The following is a 15539-nucleotide window of genomic DNA, read 5'->3' as shown; positions in this document are numbered from 1 at the left end:
TCTCTACCCCACTGCTGCCCCAAGTTGGTTTGGCAAAAGTTTGCAAAGAAGATGCCTGTAAATTTAACTCACGCCACACTAGCACTCACCCAGGCGTCGGTTCCTTACAAAAATAGAAAGCACCTCTAAAAAAGAAGAAATAAACACACACACAATTTTCCTGCTGCGGTCTCCTCGACTCTTTGGAAGGCAGAGGGCGATGTTGGTTGAAGCCCTTACCTTCTCTGGCTGGCGGCCTACAAGACCAGGAAAGAAGCAGGCCCAGTAACAGCAGCTGAGGCCCCCAGCCCAGCCACGCCTAGGCAGGCATCAGCGGAAGGCTGACTCTCTACCCCAGTGCTGCTCCAAGTTGGTTTGGCAAAAGTTTGCAAAGAAGCTGCCCGTAAATTCACCTCAAGCCACACTAGCACTCACCCAGGCGTCAGTTCCTTACAAAAATAGAAAGAATCTCTAAAAAAGAAGAAATAAACACACACACAATTTTCCTGCTTCTATCCCCTCGACTCCTTGGAAGGCGGAGGGCAACCTTCGCCGCTGGTGGCCTTCACATGCAGGAAAGAAGCACACCCAGGAACAGCAGCTGAGGCTCCCAGCCCAGGCAGGCTTCAGCTGAAGGCCGACTTGGGAAGCACTGAGGCCAGACCCTGGGCTCCTGGGTCCCTCGGTTGAAGGCTCGAGGCCAGACCCCTTGGCTCCTGTGTCCCTTGGCTGAAGGCTCGACCAGTGCTCGACCAGGCTCGATCAGGCGAGATATTAGGTAGCATGGGGCCCAGCTGGGACTTCTAGGAAGCTTAGGGTGACGGCCGCTTCTGCCCCATCATCCAGAGGCCTGGCTATGGAGAGGCATGATGTGGCCTCCCTCCCTTCCTGCCTCTTGTAGGCACTTCTCCCCCGTGAGCACTTCCCGCTCCAAGTGTCCCCTTGTCTCCCAGGGTGCACTCTTCCTCTAGAGCCCACATATGCAGATGAGGCCCATCCACTTGCCTCCCCTAGCTGTAGGGGGCCTTGCGCGTCCACTGGAGAGAAAACGGGGAGACGCTGGAGGTGCTTTGCCAGGGACACGAGTGGCCCTTTCTGGCTGCATCCACCCACCCGAGGCGGCGAGCTGCTGCCCTGGCTTCAGTCTCCTGCTGCTCCAAGTTAGTTTGGCGACAACGTGTCCGCCTCTGACGGGGCTCTGCATTGGAGCGAGGGCTGCTGTCTGCCCCTGTGCCTTTTTCACGCGCCGTGTTTGTTAAAATTAAAAGCGGAATGGAGGAAAAATGTAGTTCAAGACGGGGAAGACGAACGCCGCCTATCGGGCACAGAGTAGCAAAATGCCTACAGCACCTGGTATTCCCAGGCGGTCTCCCATCCAAGTACTAACCAGGCCCGACCCTGCTTAGCTTCCGAGATCGGACGAGATCGGGCGCATTCAGGGTGGTATGGCCGTAGGTGAAGAGTGCGCCGATTCCGAGCCTCTTGTGCTGTGTCGGCTCCTCCGACGTCCACTGCCCTCTTGCAAGGCTGAACGCTGTCCTCTGCAGTGTGCTTCTGCCCTTCTTTTTGCCTCAAGCTCAGGAGCCACAGCTGCCAGCTTGGAAAAGCAACGAGCGGCTCCATGCACCCACTTTTGAAATACCCACTTGCCTACTCATGTTTGCAAAGAAAGTGTCTGTAAATTCAGGCCAAGCCACACTTGCACTCACTCACCCAAGCATCCGTTCCTTACAAAACTTTAAAAAAAAACTCGGAAAGAAAGATGGAAATAAACACACACACAATTTTCCTGCTGGGGTCTCCTCGACTCTTTGGAAGGCAGAGGGCGATGTTGGTTGAGGCCTTACCTTCTCGGGCTGGCGGCCTACAAGTCCAGGAAAGAAGCAGGCCCAGTAACAGCAGCTGAGGCCCCCAGCCCAGCCCAGGCAGGCATCAGCTTAAGGCTGACTCTCTACCCCACTGCTGCCCCAAATTGGTTTGGCAAAAGTTTGCAAAGAAGATGCCTGTAAATTTAACTCACGCCACACTAGCACTCACCCAGGCGTCGGTTCCTTACAAAAATAGAAAGCACCTCTAAAAAAGAAGAAATAAACACACACACAATTTTCCTGCTGGGGTCTCCTCGACTCTTTGAAAGGCAGAGGGCGATGTTGGTTGAGGCCCTTCCCTTCTCCGGCTGGTGGCCTACAAGTCCAGGAAAGAAGCATGCCCAGTAACAGCAGCTGAGGCCCCCAGACCAGCCCAGCCCAGCCCAGGCAGCCATCAGCTGAAGGCTGACTCTCTACCCCAGTGCTGGTCCAAGTTGGTTTGGCAAAATTTTGCAAAGAAGATGCCTGTAAATGTAACTCACGCCACACTAGCACTCACCCAGGCGTCGGTTCCTTACAAAAATAGAAAGCACCTCTAAAAAAAGAAGAAATAAACACACACACAATTTTCCTGCTGCGGTCTCCTCGACTCTTTGGAAGGCAGAGGGCGATGTTGGTTGAAGCCCTTACCTTCTCTGGCTGGCGGCCTACAAGACCAGGAAAGAAGCAGGCCCAGTAACAGCAGCTGAGGCCCCCAGCCCAGCCACGCCTAGGCAGGCATCAGCTTAAGGCTGACTCTCTACCCCACTGCTGCCCCAAATTGGTTTGGCAAAAGTTTGCAAAGAAGATGCCTGTAAATTTAACTCACGCCACACTAGCACTCACCCAGGCGTCGGTTCCTTACAAAAATAGAAAGCACCTCTAAAAAAGAAGAAATAAACACACACACAATTTTCCTGCTGCGGTCTCCTCGACTCTTTGGAAGGCAGAGGGCGATGTTGGTTGAAGCCCTTACCTTCTCTGGCTGGCGGCCTACAAGACCAGGAAAGAAGCAGGCCCAGTAACAGCAGCTGAGGCCCCCAGCCCAGCCACGCCTAGGCAGGCATCAGCGGAAGGCTGACTCTCTACCCCAGTGCTGCTCCAAGTTGGTTTGGCAAAAGTTTGCAAAGAAGCTGCCCGTAAATTCACCTCAAGCCACACTAGCACTCACCCAGGCGTCAGTTCCTTACAAAAATAGAAAGAATCTCTAAAAAAGAAGAAATAAACACACACACAATTTTCCTGCTTCTATCCCCTCGACTCCTTGGAAGGCGGAGGGCAACCTTCGCCGCTGGTGGCCTTCACATGCAGGAAAGAAGCACACCCAGGAACAGCAGCTGAGGCTCCCAGCCCAGGCAGGCTTCAGCTGAAGGCCGACTTGGGAAGCACTGAGGCCAGACCCTGGGCTCCTGGGTCCCTCGGTTGAAGGCTCGAGGCCAGACCCCTTGGCTCCTGTGTCCCTTGGCTGAAGGCTCGACCAGTGCTCGACCAGGCTCGATCAGGCGAGATATTAGGTAGCATGGGGCCCAGCTGGGACTTCTAGGAAGCTTAGGGTGACGGCCGCTTCTGCCCCATCATCCAGAGGCCTGGCTATGGAGAGGCATGATGTGGCCTCCCTCCCTTCCTGCCTCTTGTAGGCACTTCTCCCCCGTGAGCACTTCCCGCTCCAAGTGTCCCCTTGTCTCCCAGGGTGCACTCTTCCTCTAGAGCCCACATATGCAGATGAGGCCCATCCACTTGCCTCCCCTAGCTGTAGGGGGCCTTGCGCGTCCACTGGAGAGAAAACGGGGAGACGCTGGAGGTGCTTTGCCAGGGACACGAGTGGCCCTTTCTGGCTGCATCCACCCACCCGAGGCGGCGAGCTGCTGCCCTGGCTTCAGTCTCCTGCTGCTCCAAGTTAGTTTGGCGACAACGTGTCCGCCTCTGACGGGGCTCTGCATTGGAGCGAGGGCTGCTGTCTGCCCCTGTGCCTTTTTCACGCGCCGTGTTTGTTAAAATTAAAAGCGGAATGGAGGAAAAATGTAGTTCAAGACGGGGAAGACGAACGCCGCCTATCGGGCACAGAGTAGCAAAATGCCTACAGCACCTGGTATTCCCAGGCGGTCTCCCATCCAAGTACTAACCAGGCCCGACCCTGCTTAGCTTCCGAGATCGGACGAGATCGGGCGCATTCAGGGTGGTATGGCCGTAGGCGAAGAGTGCGCCGATTCCGAGCCTCTTGTGCTGTGTCGGCTCCTCCGACGTCCACTGCCCTCTTGCAAGGCTGAACGCTGTCCTCTGCAGTGTGCTTCTGCCCTTCTTTTTGCCTCAAGCTCAGGAGCCACAGCTGCCAGCTTGGAAAAGCAACGAGCGGCTCCATGCACCCACTTTTGAAATACCCACTTGCCTACTCATGTTTGCAAAGAAAGTGTCTGTAAATTCAGGCCAAGCCACACTTGCACTCACTCACCCAAGCATCCGTTCCTTACAAAACTTTAAAAAAAAACTCGGAAAGAAAGATGGAAATAAACACACACACAATTTTCCTGCTGGGGTCTCCTCGACTCTTTGGAAGGCAGAGGGCGATGTTGGTTGAGGCCTTACCTTCTCGGGCTGGCGGCCTACAAGTCCAGGAAAGAAGCAGGCCCAGTAACAGCAGCTGAGGCCCCCAGCCCAGCCCAGCCCAGGCAGGCATCAGCTTAAGGCTGACTCTCTACCCCACTGCTGCCCCAAATTGGTTTGGCAAAAGTTTGCAAAGAAGATGCCTGTAAATTTAACTCACGCCACACTAGCACTCACCCAGGCGTCGGTTCCTTACAAAAATAGAAAGCACCTCTAAAAAAGAAGAAATAAACACACACACAATTTTCCTGCTGGGGTCTCCTCGACTCTTTGAAAGGCAGAGGGCGATGTTGGTTGAGGCCCTTACCTTCTCCGGCTGGTGGCCTACAAGTCCAGGAAAGAAGCATGCCCAGTAACAGCAGCTGAGGCCCCCAGACCAGCCCAGCCCAGCCCAGGCAGCCATCAGCTGAAGGCTGACTCTCTACCCCAGTGCTGGTCCAAGTTGGTTTGGCAAAAGTTTGCAAAGAAGATGCCTGTAAATGTAACTCACGCCACACTAGCACTCACCCAGGCGTCGGTTCCTTACAAAAATAGAAAGCACCTCTAAAAAAAGAAGAAATAAACACACACACAATTTTCCTGCTGCGGTCTCCTCGACTCTTTGGAAGGCAGAGGGCGATGTTGGTTGAAGCCCTTACCTTCTCTGGCTGGCGGCCTACAAGACCAGGAAAGAAGCAGGCCCAGTAACAGCAGCTGAGGCCCCCAGCCCAGCCACGCCCAGGCAGGCATCAGCGGAAGGCTGACTCTCTACCCCAGTGCTGCTCCAAGTTGGTTTGGCAAAAGTTTGCAAAGAAGCTGCCCGTAAATTCACCTCAAGCCACACTAGCACTCACCCAGTCGTCAGTTCCTTACAAAAATAGAAAGAATCTCTAAAAAAGAAGAAATAAACACACACACAATTTTCCTGCTTCTATTCCCTCGACTCTTTGGAAGGCAGAGGGCGATGTTGGTTGAGGCCTTACCTTCTCGGGCTGGCGGCCTACAAGTCCAGGAAAGAAGCAGGCCCAGTAACAGCAGCTGAGGCCCCCAGCCCAGCCCAGCCCAGGCAGCCATCAGCTGAAGGCTGACTCTCTACCCCAGTGCTGGTCCAAGTTGGTTTGGCAAAATTTTGCAAAGAAGATGCCTGTAAATGTAACTCACGCCACACTAGCACTCACCCAGGCGTCGGTTCCTTACAAAAATAGAAAGCACCTCTAAAAAAAGAAGAAATAAACACACACACAATTTTCCTGCTGCGGTCTCCTCGACTCTTTGGAAGGCAGAGGGCGATGTTGGTTGAAGCCCTTACCTTCTCTGGCTGGCGGCCTACAAGACCAGGAAAGAAGCAGGCCCAGTAACAGCAGCTGAGGCCCCCAGCCCAGCCACGCCTAGGCAGGCATCAGCGGAAGGCTGACTCTCTACCCCAGTGCTGCTCCAAGTTGGTTTGGCAAAAGTTTGCAAAGAAGCTGCCCGTAAATTCACCTCAAGCCACACTAGCACTCACCCAGGCGTCAGTTCCTTACAAAAATAGAAAGAATCTCTAAAAAAGAAGAAATAAACACACACACAATTTTCCTGCTTCTATCCCCTCGACTCCTTGGAAGGCGGAGGGCAACCTTCGCCGCTGGTGGCCTTCACATGCAGGAAAGAAGCACACCCAGGAACAGCAGCTGAGGCTCCCAGCCCAGGCAGGCTTCAGCTGAAGGCCGACTTGGGAAGCACTGAGGCCAGACCCTGGGCTCCTGGGTCCCTCGGTTGAAGGCTCGAGGCCAGACCCCTTGGCTCCTGTGTCCCTTGGCTGAAGGCTCGACCAGTGCTCGACCAGGCTCGATCAGGCGAGATATTAGGTAGCATGGGGCCCAGCTGGGACTTCTAGGAAGCTTAGGGTGACGGCCGCTTCTGCCCCATCATCCAGAGGCCTGGCTATGGAGAGGCATGATGTGGCCTCCCTCCCTTCCTGCCTCTTGTAGGCACTTCTCCCCCGTGAGCACTTCCCGCTCCAAGTGTCCCCTTGTCTCCCAGGGTGCACTCTTCCTCTAGAGCCCACATATGCAGATGAGGCCCATCCACTTGCCTCCCCTAGCTGTAGGGGGCCTTGCGCGTCCACTGGAGAGAAAACGGGGAGACGCTGGAGGTGCTTTGCCAGGGACACGAGTGGCCCTTTCTGGCTGCATCCACCCACCCGAGGCGGCAAGCTGCTGCCCTGGCTTCAGTCTCCTGCTGCTCCAAGTTAGTTTGGCGACAACGTGTCCGCCTCTGACGGGGCTCTGCATTGGAGCGAGGGCTGCTGTCTGCCCCTGTGCCTTTTTCACGCGCCGTGTTTGTTAAAATTAAAAGCGGAATGGAGGAAAAATGTAGTTCAAGACGGGGAAGACGAACGCCGCCTATCGGGCACAGAGTAGCAAAATGCCTACAGCACCTGGTATTCCCAGGCGGTCTCCCATCCAAGTACTAACCAGGCCCGACCCTGCTTAGCTTCCGAGATCGGACGAGATCGGGCGCATTCAGGGTGGTATGGCCGTAGGCGAAGAGTGCGCCGATTCCGAGCCTCTTGTGCTGTGTCGGCTCCTCCGACGTCCACTGCCCTCTTGCAAGGCTGAACGCTGTCCTCTGCAGTGTGCTTCTGCCCTTCTTTTTGCCTCAAGCTCAGGAGCCACAGCTGCCAGCTTGGAAAAGCAACGAGCGGCTCCATGCACCCACTTTTGAAATACCCACTTGCCTACTCATGTTTGCAAAGAAAGTGTCTGTAAATTCAGGCCAAGCCACACTTGCACTCACTCACCCAAGCATCCGTTCCTTACAAAACTTTAAAAAAAAACTCGGAAAGAAAGATGGAAATAAACACACACACAATTTTCCTGCTGGGGTCTCCTCGACTCTTTGGAAGGCAGAGGGCGATGTTGGTTGAGGCCTTACCTTCTCGGGCTGGCGGCCTACAAGTCCAGGAAAGAAGCAGGCCCAGTAACAGCAGCTGAGGCCACCAGCCCAGCCCAGCCCAGGCAGGCATCAGCTTAAGGCTGACTCTCTACCCCACTGCTGCCCCAAATTGGTTTGGCAAAAGTTTGCAAAGAAGATGCCTGTAAATTTAACTCACGCCACACTAGCACTCACCCAGGCGTCGGTTCCTTACAAAAATAGAAAGCACCTCTAAAAAAGAAGAAATAAACACACACACAATTTTCCTGCTGGGGTCTCCTCGACTCTTTGAAAGGCAGAGGGCGATGTTGGTTGAGGCCCTTACCTTCTCCGGCTGGTGGCCTACAAGTCCAGGAAAGAAGCATGCCCAGTAACAGCAGCTGAGGCCCCCAGACCAGCCCAGCCCAGCCCAGGCAGCCATCAGCTGAAGGCTGACTCTCTACCCCAGTGCTGGTCCAAGTTGGTTTGGCAAAAGTTTGCAAAGAAGATGCCTGTAAATGTAACTCACGCCACACTAGCACTCACCCAGGCGTCGGTTCCTTACAAAAATAGAAAGCACCTCTAAAAAAAGAAGAAATAAACACACACACTTTTCCTGCTGCGGTCTCCTCGACTCTTTGGAAGGCAGAGGGCGATGTTGGTTGAAGCCCTTACCTTCTCTGGCTGGCGGCCTACAAGACCAGGAAAGAAGCAGGCCCAGTAACAGCAGCTGAGGCCCCCAGCCCAGCCACGCCTAGGCAGGCATCAGCGGAAGGCTGACTCTCTACCCCAGTGCTGCTCCAAGTTGGTTTGGCAAAAGTTTGCAAAGAAGCTGCCCGTAAATTCACCTCAAGCCACACTAGCACTCACCCAGTCGTCAGTTCCTTACAAAAATAGAAAGAATCTCTAAAAAAGAAGAAATAAACACACACACAATTTTCCTGCTTCTATTCCCTCGACTCTTTGGAAGGCAGAGGGCGATGTTGGTTGAGGCCTTACCTTCTCGGGCTGGCGGCCTACAAGTCCAGGAAAGAAGCAGGCCCAGTAACAGCAGCTGAGGCCCCCAGCCCAGCCCAGCCCAGGCAGCCATCAGCTGAAGGCTGACTCTCTACCCCAGTGCTGGTCCAAGTTGGTTTGGCAAAATTTTGCAAAGAAGATGCCTGTAAATGTAACTCACGCCACACTAGCACTCACCCAGGCGTCGGTTCCTTACAAAAATAGAAAGCACCTCTAAAAAAAGAAGAAATAAACACACACACAATTTTCCTGCTGCGGTCTCCTCGACTCTTTGGAAGGCAGAGGGCGATGTTGGTTGAAGCCCTTACCTTCTCTGGCTGGCGGCCTACAAGACCAGGAAAGAAGCAGGCCCAGTAACAGCAGCTGAGGCCCCCAGCCCAGCCACGCCTAGGCAGGCATCAGCGGAAGGCTGACTCTCTACCCCAGTGCTGCTCCAAGTTGGTTTGGCAAAAGTTTGCAAAGAAGCTGCCCGTAAATTCACCTCAAGCCACACTAGCACTCACCCAGGCGTCAGTTCCTTACAAAAATAGAAAGAATCTCTAAAAAAGAAGAAATAAACACACACACAATTTTCCTGCTTCTATCCCCTCGACTCCTTGGAAGGCGGAGGGCAACCTTCGCCGCTGGTGGCCTTCACATGCAGGAAAGAAGCACACCCAGGAACAGCAGCTGAGGCTCCCAGCCCAGGCAGGCTTCAGCTGAAGGCCGACTTGGGAAGCACTGAGGCCAGACCCTGGGCTCCTGGGTCCCTCGGTTGAAGGCTCGAGGCCAGACCCCTTGGCTCCTGTGTCCCTTGGCTGAAGGCTCGACCAGTGCTCGACCAGGCTCGATCAGGCGAGATATTAGGTAGCATGGGGCCCAGCTGGGACTTCTAGGAAGCTTAGGGTGACGGCCGCTTCTGCCCCATCATCCAGAGGCCTGGCTATGGAGAGGCATGATGTGGCCTCCCTCCCTTCCTGCCTCTTGTAGGCACTTCTCCCCCGTGAGCACTTCCCGCTCCAAGTGTCCCCTTGTCTCCCAGGGTGCACTCTTCCTCTAGAGCCCACATATGCAGATGAGGCCCATCCACTTGCCTCCCCTAGCTGTAGGGGGCCTTGCGCGTCCACTGGAGAGAAAACGGGGAGACGCTGGAGGTGCTTTGCCAGGGACACGAGTGGCCCTTTCTGGCTGCATCCACCCACCCGAGGCGGCGAGCTGCTGCCCTGGCTTCAGTCTCCTGCTGCTCCAAGTTAGTTTGGCGACAACGTGTCCGCCTCTGACGGGGCTCTGCATTGGAGCGAGGGCTGCTGTCTGCCCCTGTGCCTTTTTCACGCGCCGTGTTTGTTAAAATTAAAAGCGGAATGGAGGAAAAATGTAGTTCAAGACGGGGAAGACGAACGCCGCCTATCGGGCACAGAGTAGCAAAATGCCTACAGCACCTGGTATTCCCAGGCGGTCTCCCATCCAAGTACTAACCAGGCCCGACCCTGCTTAGCTTCCGAGATCGGACGAGATCGGGCGCATTCAGGGTGGTATGGCCGTAGGCGAAGAGTGCGCCGATTCCGAGCCTCTTGTGCTGTGTCGGCTCCTCCGACGTCCACTGCCCTCTTGCAAGGCTGAACGCTGTCCTCTGCAGTGTGCTTCTGCCCTTCTTTTTGCCTCAAGCTCAGGAGCCACAGCTGCCAGCTTGGAAAAGCAACGAGCGGCTCCATGCACCCACTTTTGAAATACCCACTTGCCTACTCATGTTTGCAAAGAAAGTGTCTGTAAATTCAGGCCAAGCCACACTTGCACTCACTCACCCAAGCATCCGTTCCTTACAAAACTTTAAAAAAAAACTCGGAAAGAAAGATGGAAATAAACACACACACAATTTTCCTGCTGGGGTCTCCTCGACTCTTTGGAAGGCAGAGGGCGATGTTGGTTGAGGCCTTACCTTCTCGGGCTGGCGGCCTACAAGTCCAGGAAAGAAGCAGGCCCAGTAACAGCAGCTGAGGCCCCCAGCCCAGCCCAGCCCAGGCAGGCATCAGCTTAAGGCTGACTCTCTACCCCACTGCTGCCCCAAATTGGTTTGGCAAAAGTTTGCAAAGAAGATGCCTGTAAATTTAACTCACGCCACACTAGCACTCACCCAGGCGTCGGTTCCTTACAAAAATAGAAAGCACCTCTAAAAAAGAAGAAATAAACACACACACAATTTTCCTGCTGGGGTCTCCTCGACTCTTTGAAAGGCAGAGGGCGATGTTGGTTGAGGCCCTTACCTTCTCCGGCTGGTGGCCTACAAGTCCAGGAAAGAAGCATGCCCAGTAACAGCAGCTGAGGCCCCCAGACCAGCCCAGCCCAGCCCAGGCAGCCATCAGCTGAAGGCTGACTCTCTACCCCAGTGCTGGTCCAAGTTGGTTTGGCAAAAGTTTGCAAAGAAGATGCCTGTAAATGTAACTCACGCCACACTAGCACTCACCCAGGCGTCGGTTCCTTACAAAAATAGAAAGCACCTCTAAAAAAAGAAGAAATAAACACACACACAATTTTCCTGCTGCGGTCTCCTCGACTCTTTGGAAGGCAGAGGGCGATGTTGGTTGAAGCCCTTACCTTCTCTGGCTGGCGGCCTACAAGACCAGGAAAGAAGCAGGCCCAGTAACAGCAGCTGAGGCCCCCAGCCCAGCCACGCCTAGGCAGGCATCAGCGGAAGGCTGACTCTCTACCCCAGTGCTGCTCCAAGTTGGTTTGGCAAAAGTTTGCAAAGAAGCTGCCCGTAAATTCACCTCAAGCCACACTAGCACTCACCCAGTCGTCAGTTCCTTACAAAAATAGAAAGAATCTCTAAAAAAGAAGAAATAAACACACACACAATTTTCCTGCTTCTATTCCCTCGACTCTTTGGAAGGCAGAGGGCGATGTTGGTTGAGGCCTTACCTTCTCGGGCTGGCGGCCTACAAGTCCAGGAAAGAAGCAGGCCCAGTAACAGCAGCTGAGGCCCCCAGCCCAGCCCAGCCCAGGCAGCCATCAGCTGAAGGCTGACTCTCTACCCCAGTGCTGGTCCAAGTTGGTTTGGCAAAATTTTGCAAAGAAGATGCCTGTAAATGTAACTCACGCCACACTAGCACTCACCCAGGCGTCGGTTCCTTACAAAAATAGAAAGCACCTCTAAAAAAAGAAGAAATAAACACACACACAATTTTCCTGCTGCGGTCTCCTCGACTCTTTGGAAGGCAGAGGGCGATGTTGGTTGAAGCCCTTACCTTCTCTGGCTGGCGGCCTACAAGACCAGGAAAGAAGCAGGCCCAGTAACAGCAGCTGAGGCCCCCAGCCCAGCCACGCCTAGGCAGGCATCAGCGGAAGGCTGACTCTCTACCCCAGTGCTGCTCCAAGTTGGTTTGGCAAAAGTTTGCAAAGAAGCTGCCCGTAAATTCACCTCAAGCCACACTAGCACTCACCCAGGCGTCAGTTCCTTACAAAAATAGAAAGAATCTCTAAAAAAGAAGAAATAAACACACACACAATTTTCCTGCTTCTATCCCCTCGACTCCTTGGAAGGCGGAGGGCAACCTTCGCCGCTGGTGGCCTTCACATGCAGGAAAGAAGCACACCCAGGAACAGCAGCTGAGGCTCCCAGCCCAGGCAGGCTTCAGCTGAAGGCCGACTTGGGAAGCACTGAGGCCAGACCCTGGGCTCCTGGGTCCCTCGGTTGAAGGCTCGAGGCCAGACCCCTTGGCTCCTGTGTCCCTTGGCTGAAGGCTCGACCAGTGCTCGACCAGGCTCGATCAGGCGAGATATTAGGTAGCATGGGGCCCAGCTGGGACTTCTAGGAAGCTTAGGGTGACGGCCGCTTCTGCCCCATCATCCAGAGGCCTGGCTATGGAGAGGCATGATGTGGCCTCCCTCCCTTCCTGCCTCTTGTAGGCACTTCTCCCCCGTGAGCACTTCCCGCTCCAAGTGTCCCCTTGTCTCCCAGGGTGCACTCTTCCTCTAGAGCCCACATATGCAGATGAGGCCCATCCACTTGCCTCCCCTAGCTGTAGGGGGCCTTGCGCGTCCACTGGAGAGAAAACGGGGAGACGCTGGAGGTGCTTTGCCAGGGACACGAGTGGCCCTTTCTGGCTGCATCCACCCACCCGAGGCGGCGAGCTGCTGCCCTGGCTTCAGTCTCCTGCTGCTCCAAGTTAGTTTGGCGACAACGTGTCCGCCTCTGACGGGGCTCTGCATTGGAGCGAGGGCTGCTGTCTGCCCCTGTGCCTTTTTCACGCGCCGTGTTTGTTAAAATTAAAAGCGGAATGGAGGAAAAATGTAGTTCAAGACGGGGAAGACGAACGCCGCCTATCGGGCACAGAGTAGCAAAATGCCTACAGCACCTGGTATTCCCAGGCGGTCTCCCATCCAAGTACTAACCAGGCCCGACCCTGCTTAGCTTCCGAGATCGGACGAGATCGGGCGCATTCAGGGTGGTATGGCCGTAGGTGAAGAGTGCGCCGATTCCGAGCCTCTTGTGCTGTGTCGGCTCCTCCGACGTCCACTGCCCTCTTGCAAGGCTGAACGCTGTCCTCTGCAGTGTGCTTCTGCCCTTCTTTTTGCCTCAAGCTCAGGAGCCACAGCTGCCAGCTTGGAAAAGCAACGAGCGGCTCCATGCACCCACTTTTGAAATACCCACTTGCCTACTCATGTTTGCAAAGAAAGTGTCTGTAAATTCAGGCCAAGCCACACTTGCACTCACTCACCCAAGCATCCGTTCCTTACAAAACTTTAAAAAAAAACTCGGAAAGAAAGATGGAAATAAACACACACACAATTTTCCTGCTGGGGTCTCCTCGACTCTTTGGAAGGCAGAGGGCGATGTTGGTTGAGGCCTTACCTTCTCGGGCTGGCGGCCTACAAGTCCAGGAAAGAAGCAGGCCCAGTAACAGCAGCTGAGGCCCCCAGCCCAGCCCAGCCCAGCCCAGGCAGGCATCAGCTTAAGGCTGACTCTCTACCCCACTGCTGCCCCAAATTGGTTTGGCAAAAGTTTGCAAAGAAGATGCCTGTAAATTTAACTCACGCCACACTAGCACTCACCCAGGCGTCGGTTCCTTACAAAAATAGAAAGCACCTCTAAAAAAGAAGAAATAAACACACACACAATTTTCCTGCTGGGGTCTCCTCGACTCTTTGAAAGGCAGAGGGCGATGTTGGTTGAGGCCCTTACCTTCTCCGGCTGGTGGCCTACAAGTCCAGGAAAGAAGCATGCCCAGTAACAGCAGCTGAGGCCCCCAGACCAGCCCAGCCCAGCCCAGGCAGCCATCAGCTGAAGGCTGACTCTCTACCCCAGTGCTGGTCCAAGTTGGTTTGGCAAAAGTTTGCAAAGAAGATGCCTGTAAATGTAACTCACGCCACACTAGCACTCACCCAGGCGTCGGTTCCTTACAAAAATAGAAAGCACCTCTAAAAAAAGAAGAAATAAACACACACACAATTTTCCTGCTGCGGTCTCCTCGACTCTTTGGAAGGCAGAGGGCGATGTTGGTTGAAGCCCTTACCTTCTCTGGCTGGCGGCCTACAAGACCAGGAAAGAAGCAGGCCCAGTAACAGCAGCTGAGGCCCCCAGCCCAGCCACGCCTAGGCAGGCATCAGCGGAAGGCTGACTCTCTACCCCAGTGCTGCTCCAAGTTGGTTTGGCAAAAGTTTGCAAAGAAGCTGCCCGTAAATTCACCTCAAGCCACACTAGCACTCACCCAGTCGTCAGTTCCTTACAAAAATAGAAAGAATCTCTAAAAAAGAAGAAATAAACACACACACAATTTTCCTGCTTCTATTCCCTCGACTCTTTGGAAGGCAGAGGGCGATGTTGGTTGAGGCCTTACCTTCTCGGGCTGGCGGCCTACAAGTCCAGGAAAGAAGCAGGCCCAGTAACAGCAGCTGAGGCCCCCAGCCCAGCCCAGCCCAGGCAGGCATCAGCTTAAGGCTGACTCTCTACCCCACTGCTGCCCCAAATTGGTTTGGCAAAAGTTTGCAAAGAAGATGCCTGTAAATTTAACTCACGCCACACTAGCACTCACCCAGGCGTCGGTTCCTTACAAAAATAGAAAGCACCTCTAAAAAAGAAGAAATAAACACACACAATTTTCCTGCTGCGGTCTCCTCGACTCTTTGGAAGGCAGAGGGCGATGTTGGTTGAAGCCCTTACCTTCTCTGGCTGGCGGCCTACAAGACCAGGAAAGAAGCAGGCCCAGTAACAGCAGCTGAGGCCCCCAGCCCAGCCACGCCTAGGCAGGCATCAGCGGAAGGCTGACTCTCTACCCCAGTGCTGCTCCAAGTTGGTTTGGCAAAAGTTTGCAAAGAAGCTGCCCGTAAATTCACCTCAAGCCACACTAGCACTCACCCAGTCGTCAGTTCCTTACAAAAATAGAAAGAATCTCTAAAAAAGAAGAAATAAACACACACACAATTTTCCTGCTTCTATCCCCTCGACTCTTTGGAAGGCAGAGGGCGATGTTGGTTGAGGCCTTACCTTCTCGGGCTGGCGGCCTACAAGTCCAGGAAAGAAGCAGGCCCAGTAACAGCAGCTGAGGCCCCCAGCCCAGCCCAGCCCAGGCAGGCATCAGCTTAAGGCTGACTCTCTACCCCACTGCTGCCCCAAATTGGTTTGGCAAAAGTTTGCAAAGAAGATGCCTGTAAATTTAACTCACGCCACACTAGCACTCACCCAGGCGTCGGTTCCTTACAAAAATAGAAAGCACCTCTAAAAAAGAAGAAATAAACACACACACAATTTTCCTGCTGGGGTCTCCTCGACTCTTTGAAAGGCAGAGGGCGATGTTGGTTGAGGCCCTTACCTTCTCCGGCTGGTGGCCTACAAGTCCAGGAAAGAAGCATGCCCAGTAACAGCAGCTGAGGCCCCCAGACCAGCCCAGCCCAGCCCAGGCAGCCATCAGCTGAAGGATGACTCTCTACCCCAGTGCTGGTCCAAGTTGGTTTGGCAAAATTTTGCAAAGAAGATGCCTGTAAATGTAACTCACGCCACACTAGCACTCACCCAGGCGTCGGTTCCTTACAAAAATAGAAAGCACCTCTAAAAAAAGAAGAAATAAACACACACACAATTTTCCTGCTTCTATTCCCTCGACTCTTTGGAAGGCAGAGGGCGATGTTGGTTGAGGCCTTACCTTCTCGGGCTGGCGGCCTACAAGTCCAGGAAAGAAGCAGGCCCAGTAACAGCAGCTGAGGCCCCCAGCCCAGCCCAGCCCAGGCAGCCATCAGCTGAAGGCTGAC

At 54.2% G+C, this 15539-nt stretch overlaps 5 non-coding genes across 5 annotated transcripts; all 5 read right to left on the bottom strand.

Annotated features, from left to right (window-relative positions):
• Nucleotides 1–1317: 1317 nt before the first annotated feature.
• On the bottom strand, nucleotides 1318–1436 carry LOC138558977 (5S ribosomal RNA). The gene has a single exon (XR_011299095.1). It is a non-coding gene; the product is annotated as a 5S ribosomal RNA (ribosomal RNA).
• A 2464-nt stretch (nucleotides 1437–3900) lies between these two features.
• LOC138558167 (5S ribosomal RNA) lies at nucleotides 3901–4019 on the bottom strand. Its single transcript, XR_011298321.1, has one exon. It is a non-coding gene; the product is annotated as a 5S ribosomal RNA (ribosomal RNA).
• Nucleotides 4020–6813: 2794 nt separating this feature from the next.
• On the bottom strand, nucleotides 6814–6932 carry LOC138558055 (5S ribosomal RNA). Its single transcript, XR_011298210.1, has one exon. It is a non-coding gene; the product is annotated as a 5S ribosomal RNA (ribosomal RNA).
• A 2792-nt stretch (nucleotides 6933–9724) lies between these two features.
• On the bottom strand, nucleotides 9725–9843 carry LOC138559055 (5S ribosomal RNA). The gene has a single exon (XR_011299139.1). It is a non-coding gene; the product is annotated as a 5S ribosomal RNA (ribosomal RNA).
• A 2794-nt stretch (nucleotides 9844–12637) lies between these two features.
• Nucleotides 12638–12756, bottom strand: LOC138558976 (5S ribosomal RNA). The gene has a single exon (XR_011299094.1). It is a non-coding gene; the product is annotated as a 5S ribosomal RNA (ribosomal RNA).
• Between the last annotated feature and the right edge of the window lie 2783 nt (nucleotides 12757–15539).

This window comes from Ambystoma mexicanum, unplaced genomic scaffold, assembly GCF_040938575.1.
Source record: "Ambystoma mexicanum isolate Mex_15411 unplaced genomic scaffold, UKY_AmexF1_1 Mex_scaf34, whole genome shotgun sequence".
Taxonomy (NCBI): domain Eukaryota; kingdom Metazoa; phylum Chordata; class Amphibia; order Caudata; family Ambystomatidae; genus Ambystoma; species Ambystoma mexicanum.
This window is presented reverse-complemented; position numbering and strand designations above follow the sequence as displayed.